General features: G+C 35.8%; 1 pseudogene; it reads left to right on the top strand.

The window, feature by feature from the left end:
* Nucleotides 1-7,839: 7,839 nt before the first annotated feature.
* LOC120177704 lies at nt 7,840-10,104 on the top strand (annotated as a pseudogene).
* Nucleotides 10,105-10,989: the final 885 nt, after the last annotated feature.

Below are 10,989 nucleotides of genomic sequence, written 5' to 3'. Positions count from 1 at the left end.
GCCGTTGGAGCCTTGGGGTATCGGTACCTCTAGAGGGGTATTAGTACCCATTTTACATTCTGTAATTTGAGCCTTCACGGGGTATTGATACCCTTTCATAAGGGTATCGGTACCCATTCATAGGGGGTATTGATACCTATTCATAGGGGTATCGGTACCTCTTAATATTTTTGCTCAAATCCAAATTTAATGGACTTTGAATTATTTTTGCAATCTTTTGAAATCTTTGAATAAATTCAATTCAAGTCCAAAAATATTTTGCCTTAAATTTGTTATATCGAAACATAGTTCTACAATCTCCCCCTTTTTGATATAACAAAACATTTGAAAAATCGATTTAGGAAAAACTTTCATTTAATAAAATGTTTAATGAAAAAGATATCAATTGTTAACAAAAGGATACCAATCATTGTTAAAAAGATACCAATTGTTACCAATTGTTGGAAAATATATGAAAATATTAAGCTCCCCCTTTTTCATTAAGAAATTGAATTTTTCAAACCATACTTCTTCCCCTTTTTGTTATATAAAAATAATTCAATCTTTGAAGTTATAAAATAACATTAGAGAGTAAGTGATAAATTTGACATTTAAAATTTATTTGAAAAATCAAAAACTCCCCCTCAATAAATGCATTTCAAACAAAATTTAGCTTTAAGAACTTGACACTTATAACAAAAATTGAATTTCAACAAAGAATAGCAAACATGTTAGTAGCACATGAAATTCAATATATCCAAGTCTAAAATATTTTATGCAATACCAATTATTGAAATTAAGTGCATATGGATAAAGTTTTCCAAAAAAAAAATGTTATGTATTTGAAAATTTTGATATCAATTGTTAGAGAGATATCTATTACATTTAAAACACATGCATAAACATTTAAATTTAGGTCAAAAATTTAAAATTTGTAAAATCAAAGTATTTGAAAAGTTGATATCAATTGTTAGAGAGATATCATTTGCATTAAAACCAATTTTGACCAAAATTTTATTATGATGAATTAAAATTTCTGAAAAATCATTAAACTTTAAAATGTTCATCATAAAACCTTTTTAACATACATGAGATTAAAACAATAATGCATAATCATTTAAAACAAAAACTCATGCATGATTAAAATCAAATGAGCAACCTAATAACCAAAATTAAAAGCATTAAGCTTAGAGGTTACCCATTCCTTTTTCATGTGTGGCTAGAGCATCTTGAATATCATCACTTTCATCACCGTTGCTCCCACAAACCTACAAGAGACATTTATGTAGATTTTGGTATCCAAATTGCTTTGGATCCTTGAACATTAGTTTCAATGCCCTTTGTTCCCTTGGGAACCATACTTGTCTAATTTTAAAATATTTTCTTTTCTTTATGGGACAAGTATGTTTCAAATGACCATGAAAATGACAATGTGAGCATTTTGCCATTTTTAAACATAATAAGTTGTCTTTAGAAATTAATTCTTTTTCTTTTGTTAAGCTTTCAAGCTTAACTTCTAACTCAAAAATTTTCTTTTCTAAATCATTTATTTTAATTTTGAAAGCTCTAAATCATTTTTCAAAATTTCATTTTGATTTTCAAAATCAACTTTTTCTTTCAAAATCGATTTATTTTCAATTTTGAGTTTTGAAATTAATTTCGTATATTCAAAATTCATGGTCTCAAATCCCAAATACAACCTATTATAAGCATCTTGTAACTCATCAAAAGTAAATGAATTAAATTCATTTGAGTTAGAAGATACCTCGAATTCTTCTTGATTGGGCATGAGGCATAGGTTGACTACTTCATCTTCATCATTGGAATCATCTTCATCACTCCAAGATGCAACAAATGCCTTCTTCTTGTTTGATCATTTTTTCTTTAGAAGAGGACACTCATATTTGACATGTCCCTTTCTTTGTTAATTGAAGCACACCGAGGGACTCTTCTTCTTGGTTGATTCATGTTTCACTTCCTTGGAAATCATGAATCTCTTGAGTTCCTTCAAGAGCTTGGCCATCTCATCTTCTTGTTTATAATCGTCTTCATCCACCTCATCACTTGAATCTTGATAGATTTCATTGGTGGATTTGAAGGCAATGCCTACCTTCTTCTTCTTCTTGTTTTTCTTCTCTTTATTTTCTTCATCTTCCTTCAACATCATCTCATGAGTGAGAAGAGAACCAATCAATTCATCGAGAGTGAGAGACTTTAAGTCTCTAGCTTCAATAATAGTCGTCTTCTTCGATTGCCACGAACTTGGAAGAGAGTAGATCATCTTCCTTACAAGCTTCTCATTAGGGATTACTTCTCAAAATCCCCTGAGACCGTTGACAATCACGAAAAATCTATCCGTCATAGCTTTGATGTCTTCATTTGGTTTCATCTTAAAGTTCTCATAGCTATGGTTGAGAAGACTTTTTCTTTGTTTCCCTTACTTCGTCGGTTCGTTCATGAGTGACTTAGAGCTTATCCCAAATCTCTTTGGCACTTAAACAAGATAAAATTCTTCCATATTCATCTGTGTCTAAAGCACAAAAGAGAATGTGCACTGCCTTGGCATTATGCTAGAATATTTTCTTCTCTTTATTACTCCAATCTTCTATCTCACCGAGTAGAGTAGAGTAACCATTCATGATTGAGTTCCAAGCTCCTAGATCGTATGCTAGAATAAATAACATCATCTTATTCTTTCAATGTGCATAATTTTCTCCATTGAAGAATGGTGGCTTGTTGACCGGTTGTGAATCCATAATAAGTGAATCTTCAATGTAATAACATTGGAGGTTGAAGCCATCTTTTTTTCGATTGCGTCGGGAATCGGTAGAGCTTCTTCGAGGATAGTCTTAAGGATGTTAAGTCTTATAACGAGTCAAGCTCTGGTACCAATTGTTGGGATTTATGGAAGCTCAAATCGACAATCGAAAGAGTTCACCAAGAGGGGTCGGAACGGTTCTTATGTTTAGGGAGTAAGGAAATTGAAAGATAGAAAATTATATGATTTATAGTGGTTCGACTTCTCAACCAAGTCTACATCCACTACCTTATCTCCTCACTAAGGATTTTCCAACAAATTCACTAATTTGTTCTTTCTTTTTACAGGACAAAGAGATAACCTTTACAAACTCCCTAGTTTTTCATGGGTTAAACTAGAATCTTTCCCTAGCTTTTAGCATGCTTAACTAGAACCAAAACCCCTTTACAATGAAAGGAAATGTAAACAAGAAAACCTCTCTAAGGTAGGTGTTTACAAGAATTAAGCTCACAAGAACAAAATATTTACAAGAGAAAGATGAAATAAGATTGAAAAATTCTTCTCTTGTGTTTGATTGCTTGGATAGTTATTATATTCTTTCTTTAAATGTCCTCAGCTTGTATTTATAGCTTGAAATGAGTTTGAAGTCGTATATAGTCGTTGGGGATGTTTTGGAGCCGTTTGGGGATTATTTTTCTGTAAAACAAGGTTATCCATAACATGGGGTATTGATAGGGGTATTGGTACCTCATCATTAAATTCAAATCAACTAGCCGTTGGAGCCTTGGGGTATCGGTAACTCTAAAGGGGTATTGGTACCCATTTTGCATTCTGTAATTTGAGCCTTCATGGGGTATTGATACCTTTTCATAGGGGCATTGGTACCCATTCATGGGGGTATTGATACCCATTCATAGGGGTATCGCACCTCTTAATATTTTTTCTCAAATCTGAATTTAATGGACTTTGAATTACTTTTGAAATCTTTTGAAAACTTTGAATAAATTCAATTCAAGTCCAAAAACATTTTGCCTTAAATTTGTTATATCAAAACATAGTTCTACAAGAGTCATCAAGACTGGCAGCAAGTGATTGATATTTCTCTCTAAATCCTAAAATAACATATTTCGCATGTGCATTTTAGGCATACATACGAACATTACATCCATAGCATCGCATGCTGCATATTTTTGTCGGAGTCAATTTCAACTTTACAGCGAAAGATATTGAACCCAAAACAATACAGCTTACACAAGTTGGATTTCAACTTCACAACGAATGATATCCGACTCAAAGCAAATTTGGACTCAGCTTCACGACGAATGAGTCACCCACAATTTCAACTTCACGATGAAGGATATCGTGCCCAAGAGATCGATTTAACTTCACGACGAATGAGTCACCCATGATTTCAACTTTACGAAGAAAGATATCGTGCCCAAGAGATCGACTTAACTTCACAACGAATGAGTCGTCTGCAACGAGGAACCATCCCTCAATTAAGGTCATCTAGTCAAATTCCAACTTCATGACGAAAGGTATTGGGCTAGAAGGGGACTTAAAATAAAATCAACTGCGAGGACTTACCACTTACTCCAAGTATCGAGCTAGATTTCAACTTCACAGTGAAGGATGTCATGCTCAACTGGCTCAACTTCAGTACGAATGGGTCAACCACGATTTCAACTTCATGACGAAGGATATCGTGTTCAAATACATCTCAAGATTAACTCTAGTCACCCATAATACGGCTCCACAACAGGGAGTCATCTCCTATTTTTAAGTCGAATTTCAACTCCGCAATGGAGGATATTCGATAAAAGAGTCGATTGTCATATTGAGTCGGATTTCAAACTCAGGGATCGACAACATTTTCACTTGCAAGTACCCGAACACAAATTTGTGTCCATTTATCTTTGCCCAATTTCTTGTTTCACGATAAATGGGCAAAAAGGGGCACCTGTAGACACACAATTTTGTCTGGCCCTTTTTATATAGTATATTATATTAATATATATATTATATTATATTATAGTATATTTATATTATATAGTATATATTATATATATTTATATATATATATATATATATTATATATATATATATATATATAGTATACTTATATTCTATATATATATATATTATTATATATTTATATATATTATATAGTATATTTATATTATATAGTATATATATATGTATAATGTATATATATTATATCATTATATATTTGTACATTATATATGATATAGCATATTTATATATTATATATTTATCATTATATATATATATATTATTTATTATATATTACTATTATTTTATTATTTTATTATATATATATATATATATTATTCATTATATATTACTATTATTATTTTATTTTATTATATATATATTTATCATTTTTTTGTTTTTATGTTTAGGTCCAATGAAGAGTCCACTCGGGTCCAATGAAGCCCAACCGAGCCATGCCAACCTGACCTAGCAAAGCAAACCCGGTTTGGAGGAAAATGGGCATGAACTAGCCCAGTAAATTAGGGTTTCGGGAACCCTAGCACTAGCGTCGTATAGTGGCTAACAACCGAAGGGTCACTAAAGGCCTAAATCGCACTGACTGAGATTCTCAGCGTTCGAATCGGGTCAGCCCGAGACTGCACCATCCCGGGTTTTCAACAACAATATCGGCTATCCATATTAAATCAGAACGGGGGTAAACGACCCCTGAAGCAAAATAAAAATAGCCCCGACTGAGGGATATAAATGCCTCATCGGGGAGGCAAAAAAGCAAAGGAGAACAATCGAAACAACCAACTAACAACATCAAGAAAAACCGAGGCAACCCAAACATCACACAAAACAAAAAAGACAAAGCGTATTTGAACATCCATCGCAAAGACAAAACTTAAGGAGAGAAGAGATTCGGTTGCACGAAGGGAAGCAAAACCGCGAGGAGCCAAGGACGCTAGAATACAAAAAGTCACTAGGTAAAAATCAGGCCTTTAATCCTAGATCGACGCTATTTAGGGTGTTTTAGGAGTTTAGGGTTCGATTTTGATATTGGGTAGTAGAGGGGAAGCTTTTGGGTGCAGTTTGGAATTTTTTCGACCGCCAGAGTGGCGGTCGACGCATCGACTGGCAGTGGAGGGGGCTCGTCGGGTGTTGGTCGGCCAATGGCTGGATGGTTTTGGGTGAGAGGATATATGAGAGTTTTTTTGGTTTTTTTGTGAAATGAAATGAAAAAATTTTTTTTGTTGATTTTGGCCTATTTATAGGAGGACTGGGTTGTAAATACAAGAAAATTAAATTATTTCTACAATCCATGGACTTTTGATGTGTAGTTCATTTTGGTCACTTATTGCAATTTTGCCTCTGAATTCTCAATTAATTCAATTTAGTCTCTGATTATACTTCTTGTATTATGTAATTTGGTCCCCTAACCCTTTGTTTTTTCTTGCAGTTCACTTTTAACATTAATTTGGTCCATCAATTTCAATTTATTTCAATTTGATCCCTTAATTTTTATCTATTTATTTGTTTATTCTTTTTTTAAATATTTTAACATGCTCTTTTTTTTTCGACCCCAGAGTGGCGGTCGACGCATCGACTGGCAGTGGAAGGGCTCGTCGGGTGTGGTCGGCCAATGGCTGGATGGTTTTGGGTGAGAGGATATAGAGTTTTTTTGGTTTTTTTGTGAAATAAATGAAAATTTTTTTTTTGTTGATTTTGGCCTATTTATAGGAGGACTGGGTTGTAAATACAAGAAAATTAAATTATTTCTACAATCCATGGACTTTTGATGTGTAGTTCACTTTGGTCACTTATTGCAATTTTGCCTCTGAATTCTCAATTAATTCAATTTAGTCTCTGATTATACTTCTTGTATTCTGTAATTTGGTCCCCTAACCCTTTTTTTTTTTCTTGCAGTTCACTTTTAACATTAATTTGGTCATCGACTCCCGAATCTGAATTTTTTTTAGTAAAACGTGGATCGTGTAAGACTGTAAATTAAGGTATCCAATCAACCTAATTTTAAATGATCGGTGGCGGCTCTAACACATTTGTTTATGTCAAAACCTAATTCCGAGTCCACATGAGGGACGGTTACGATACTACTCCTATAAAATGTTCATATAATAAATATATATAATTTAGTGAATATTGTTAATTGTGTTTTAATTTAGTTGGTATACTTATTGTTGAATACATGTCGAACGGCAATCCGTTTCAAGCACTTCAATAGAGAACAAAGGTGGAAAGCCAGAATTGGATTGGCATCACAGATATAAAATCGCATTAGGAGCTGCAAAAGGAATCTCTTATCTGCCTCATGATTGTTCCCCCCCCCCCCCCCCCCCACCCACACACACACAGACATCATTCATCGGGATTTATTAGCCAAAAATTGCAGATTTTGGTGTCGCAAAGGTTGCTGAAAAATCTCTCCAAGGGATCCAAGTACAGCTGCTTTGCTGGTACCCACGGTTATATTGCTCCTGGTGAGTTTCAAGAGTTATTCATTACCAATTTTCTGAGTTTAGATACACATAAATCTGTATCTCATTTCCATACCCGAGTAACATAATTATAAAATAGTATTTATTTAAAGATAATTTTTAACCATTTAACATTGAACGTTTACACTTTTGGAATTCATTCATGGTGTTCGAACTTAATGCCTCAAAGAATAATAAAAATTCTTTTATCACTGAGGTCACTTGATTCATGCTCTATATCAAAGAATAACAATAATTTTTTTACCAATGATGTCACTTAATTTATGCTCTATATCAAAGAATAACGACAATTCTTTTACCACTAAGGTCTCTATATCAAGTTTTACTCCTATAACATGGGAACGCAATCAGAATTCAGCCAGCAGGTTACAAAAATAAGTATAATTATAAATTACATGGGCCTTCAAACGTTGACCACCCACACGCACCTCGTTTGGTTTCTAAAGGACTTGGTCTCAAAACTTCATCAAACTCTTCAAGCCGCGTTCAGTTCAGTTTCCTGTTTCTCCAACAAGTTGGCCTTCTTTATTTACCCATTTACATCATCTTTCATCCCGCCATGAAAACACTTGGATCCGAACAGCTTCAATGGGTCGTTTCTTTTGCAAATTCCACCACTTCCCTATCCTGATTGTTTCGTTTCTTTCTTTCATTTCATTCGGTGTTTCACTCTCCAAGTTCTCCATATCTGAAACTTCGAATTTTATACTAGTGTGTGCTTTAGTACCAACCCTCGAATGTTCTACCTTATCAGGAACTCGTTTTCGAACCCCTTTCGATTCCGATGTTTCGTTTACTGGGATCGTCTCCGGGGACGGGTTCTTGTGTGTTTGAGACCACCGTTTTCCTCACCCAATGTATCAGTTATGCATTGCTGGAGATTCTTCAACAATGGCGCTACCATGGAGTTCAAACGAATTTACAATGCTCCAGCTCTTACCCAACTCGAAGCTGGAAATTCTCACATTTGTGGTCTTAATGAAACCAACGCTCTTGAATGTTGGCAATGGCCTGAATTCAATCAAACCAGGGAGTATCGAAACTTTTCTCCGATCGCTGTTGGTGAAGGATTTGTGTGTGGATTATCAAAGGACGGAAAGATCAGCTGCCATGGAAACGTCGATGGTGTCTCGGTCACGGGTCAAGAGCCTAGAGGGAATTATAGTGTGATTGCTGCTGGGTTTAGCCATGCTTGTGCCATCAGCAGAGATAACGATTTAGAGTGTTGGGGGGGGGGGGATACGGTGGTCGACGATACGCCGACGGGGAAATTCAACGCACTGGCTCAGGGACTGAATCGAAGCTGTGTGTTGAGGACTAATGGAACTGTGGTCTGCTGGGGTCAAAGTAACTTCACTCTGCCACAGGAATTGGAAAGGCGTACTTTGATTACAATCAAAGCAAAGAGAAATGTCTTTTGTGGAGTTCCAACGTTGGATTATTCGCTGCTTTATTGGGGTGATTATTGGGGTGATTCAAGGTTGAACTCGAGTTCCGTGGTATTCTCCGAAGTTCTACCAGGGCCATGTCGGAATACATGTCCATGTGGTACAGTGTCGGGACCAAGCTCGTTTTGCAGCAATGGTGGATCTATATGCAGAGGTTGTGTGCCGATATCGCCGTCCCTGCCATCAGCTCCATCACCACCACAACCTCAAGATAGATCCACAATAATTTGAATGGCAGAATGGTAGTTTTCCTAGTTGGTGGTTGTGTAGGATCCTTCTCATTGTTGCTTGTCGTCGGTTTCTTTATCTACAGATATTGCAAAGGTAGACGATGTCGTATATCCATGACTCAGGTCGTCTCGATGAGAGCAGTGCATCGGCTTATGGTGTTTCCGATAAGCCCCAAGCTCCCCAAGCTTCACTATCAACAGCAGTTCTTGAGAAGCGCCTGAGCCAATTGACAAGCGTAGGGTATACAAATTTTGGAGGAATTTTCTTTAGATAATTTGATTCGAGCCACCAACAATTTCTCTGAAGATCATAAAATTGGTGCTGGCAGCTTCGGTTCTGTCTACCGAGCCACGTTTGATGACGGCCGTGAAGTCGCCATCAAACGAGCTGAAGTAACAAACAATTCGTCCTATGTGATCAGCAACAAGCATCAAGAAGATAAAGACAAATCCTTCATTAACGTGCTCGAATATTTATCTCGCCTCCACCACAAAAACCTTGTCCGACTATTCGGATTTTGTAAAGATGCTGATGAGCGTGTACTGGTATACCGTATACGAGTACATGAACAATGGCACACTACACGACCATCTCCACAAGCTCCAATCTTCACCCTTCATGTCATGGGCTACACGTCTTAACATCGCACTAGACGCCGCGAGAGGGATCGAGTACCGTTCCACCAGTCATACAACGCGATATCAAGTCTTCAAACATTCTCCTCAATGCATCTTGGGCCGCAAAGGTATCCGATTTCGGATTATCATTGTTGGGTTCGGAGGATAACGAGTCACACCTCTCCTTGCGAGCAGCTGGCAGGTTGGGTACATGGATCCGGAATACTACAGGCTCCAACGACTAACCACCAAGAGCGATGTGTATACAGCTTCGGAGTAGTACCACTCGAATTATTATCCGGATAAAAGGCAAGCCACATGATTTTGTGGTTCCATATATAGTCAGTGACGAGATTTTGGACCGTCGAGTCCCGCCACCAACCATGTCCGAAATTGAAGGAGTGGCAAGTGCAGGATATTTAGCAGCTTCCTGTGTAGGACCAGAAGGCGGACAAAGACCATCAATGTTCGAGGTTGTGAAGAGCTTAGAAGAGGCTTTAACTTCATGTTTGCGTCCACCAACTTTGTCTAGAACCACTACACAATCGACAACGTAGCTCACAAGTTGTATCGTAAAGTAACTTATTTCTTTGCGTTGTTAGTGCTTGACATAGTTATGAATGTAAGCTTCTATTGAAATGGACAACGGTAACGGCAAGATTAGGTCAAAACAAAGGAATAGTTCTTTTGAATAGTTAAAACATCTATGCATGTTCTCATCATTGACATTGACTTTTTTAAATACATATAAACTTTGTTAGATATCAATTTTTACTACTCCTCACATTTCAGAAGTCCATATTGGCTCACCAAATTTAATGCATAGCACAAGGATTACATTATAGAATTAATATAAAATTAAATGTTAAAATTATATCATTTTTTAAATTGGTCTTAAACTTTTTTCGGTCAATCCAGATGTCTAGCATTACAAATGTTATCACTTTAGATGTCCTGACTGAACGGCCGTTAAAAAATCTCGTTAGTGACACGTTCTTATAATTTTGAAAATTTTACTTTTTTAAAAAATAAAAATATATTACTTTTAGGGGAAAAATATTTTTTTCTTAAAAAAGTTCCCTGGGAACATTATCCGATCCTTTTTCCATAATTATTGTGCTTGAGAGAGAAAGCTCAAGAAAGAAAGCTCACACAAGATTTAACATGAGAGAAAGCTCACACCATATTAAGGGCTATTAAAATTTAGGGATAGCAAGGGAGATGGCCAACCATTGGGTGGCGGACAACGAATGGATGGTTGTTCGACAATAAATGGGTGATCGAAGTTGGCCGGCGACCATAGTAAAGGGGATTAAATAAGAGATTTTATGAATTATTGGGTATTTTATGTAAAATAGAAAATTTATGTTTTTCTTTTTTTTAATAAAATAATATTTTAATTTTTTTAAAATAAAAAATTCATATTTATCATAATATGACAT

Source organism: Hibiscus syriacus, unplaced genomic scaffold, assembly GCF_006381635.1.
Source record: "Hibiscus syriacus cultivar Baekdansim isolate YM2019G1 unplaced genomic scaffold, ASM638163v2 tig00112305_pilon, whole genome shotgun sequence".
In the NCBI taxonomy this organism is placed as follows: domain Eukaryota; kingdom Viridiplantae; phylum Streptophyta; class Magnoliopsida; order Malvales; family Malvaceae; genus Hibiscus; species Hibiscus syriacus.
The sequence above is the reverse complement of the archived record's forward strand: the minus strand, read 5'-3'. Positions and strand labels throughout refer to the sequence as shown.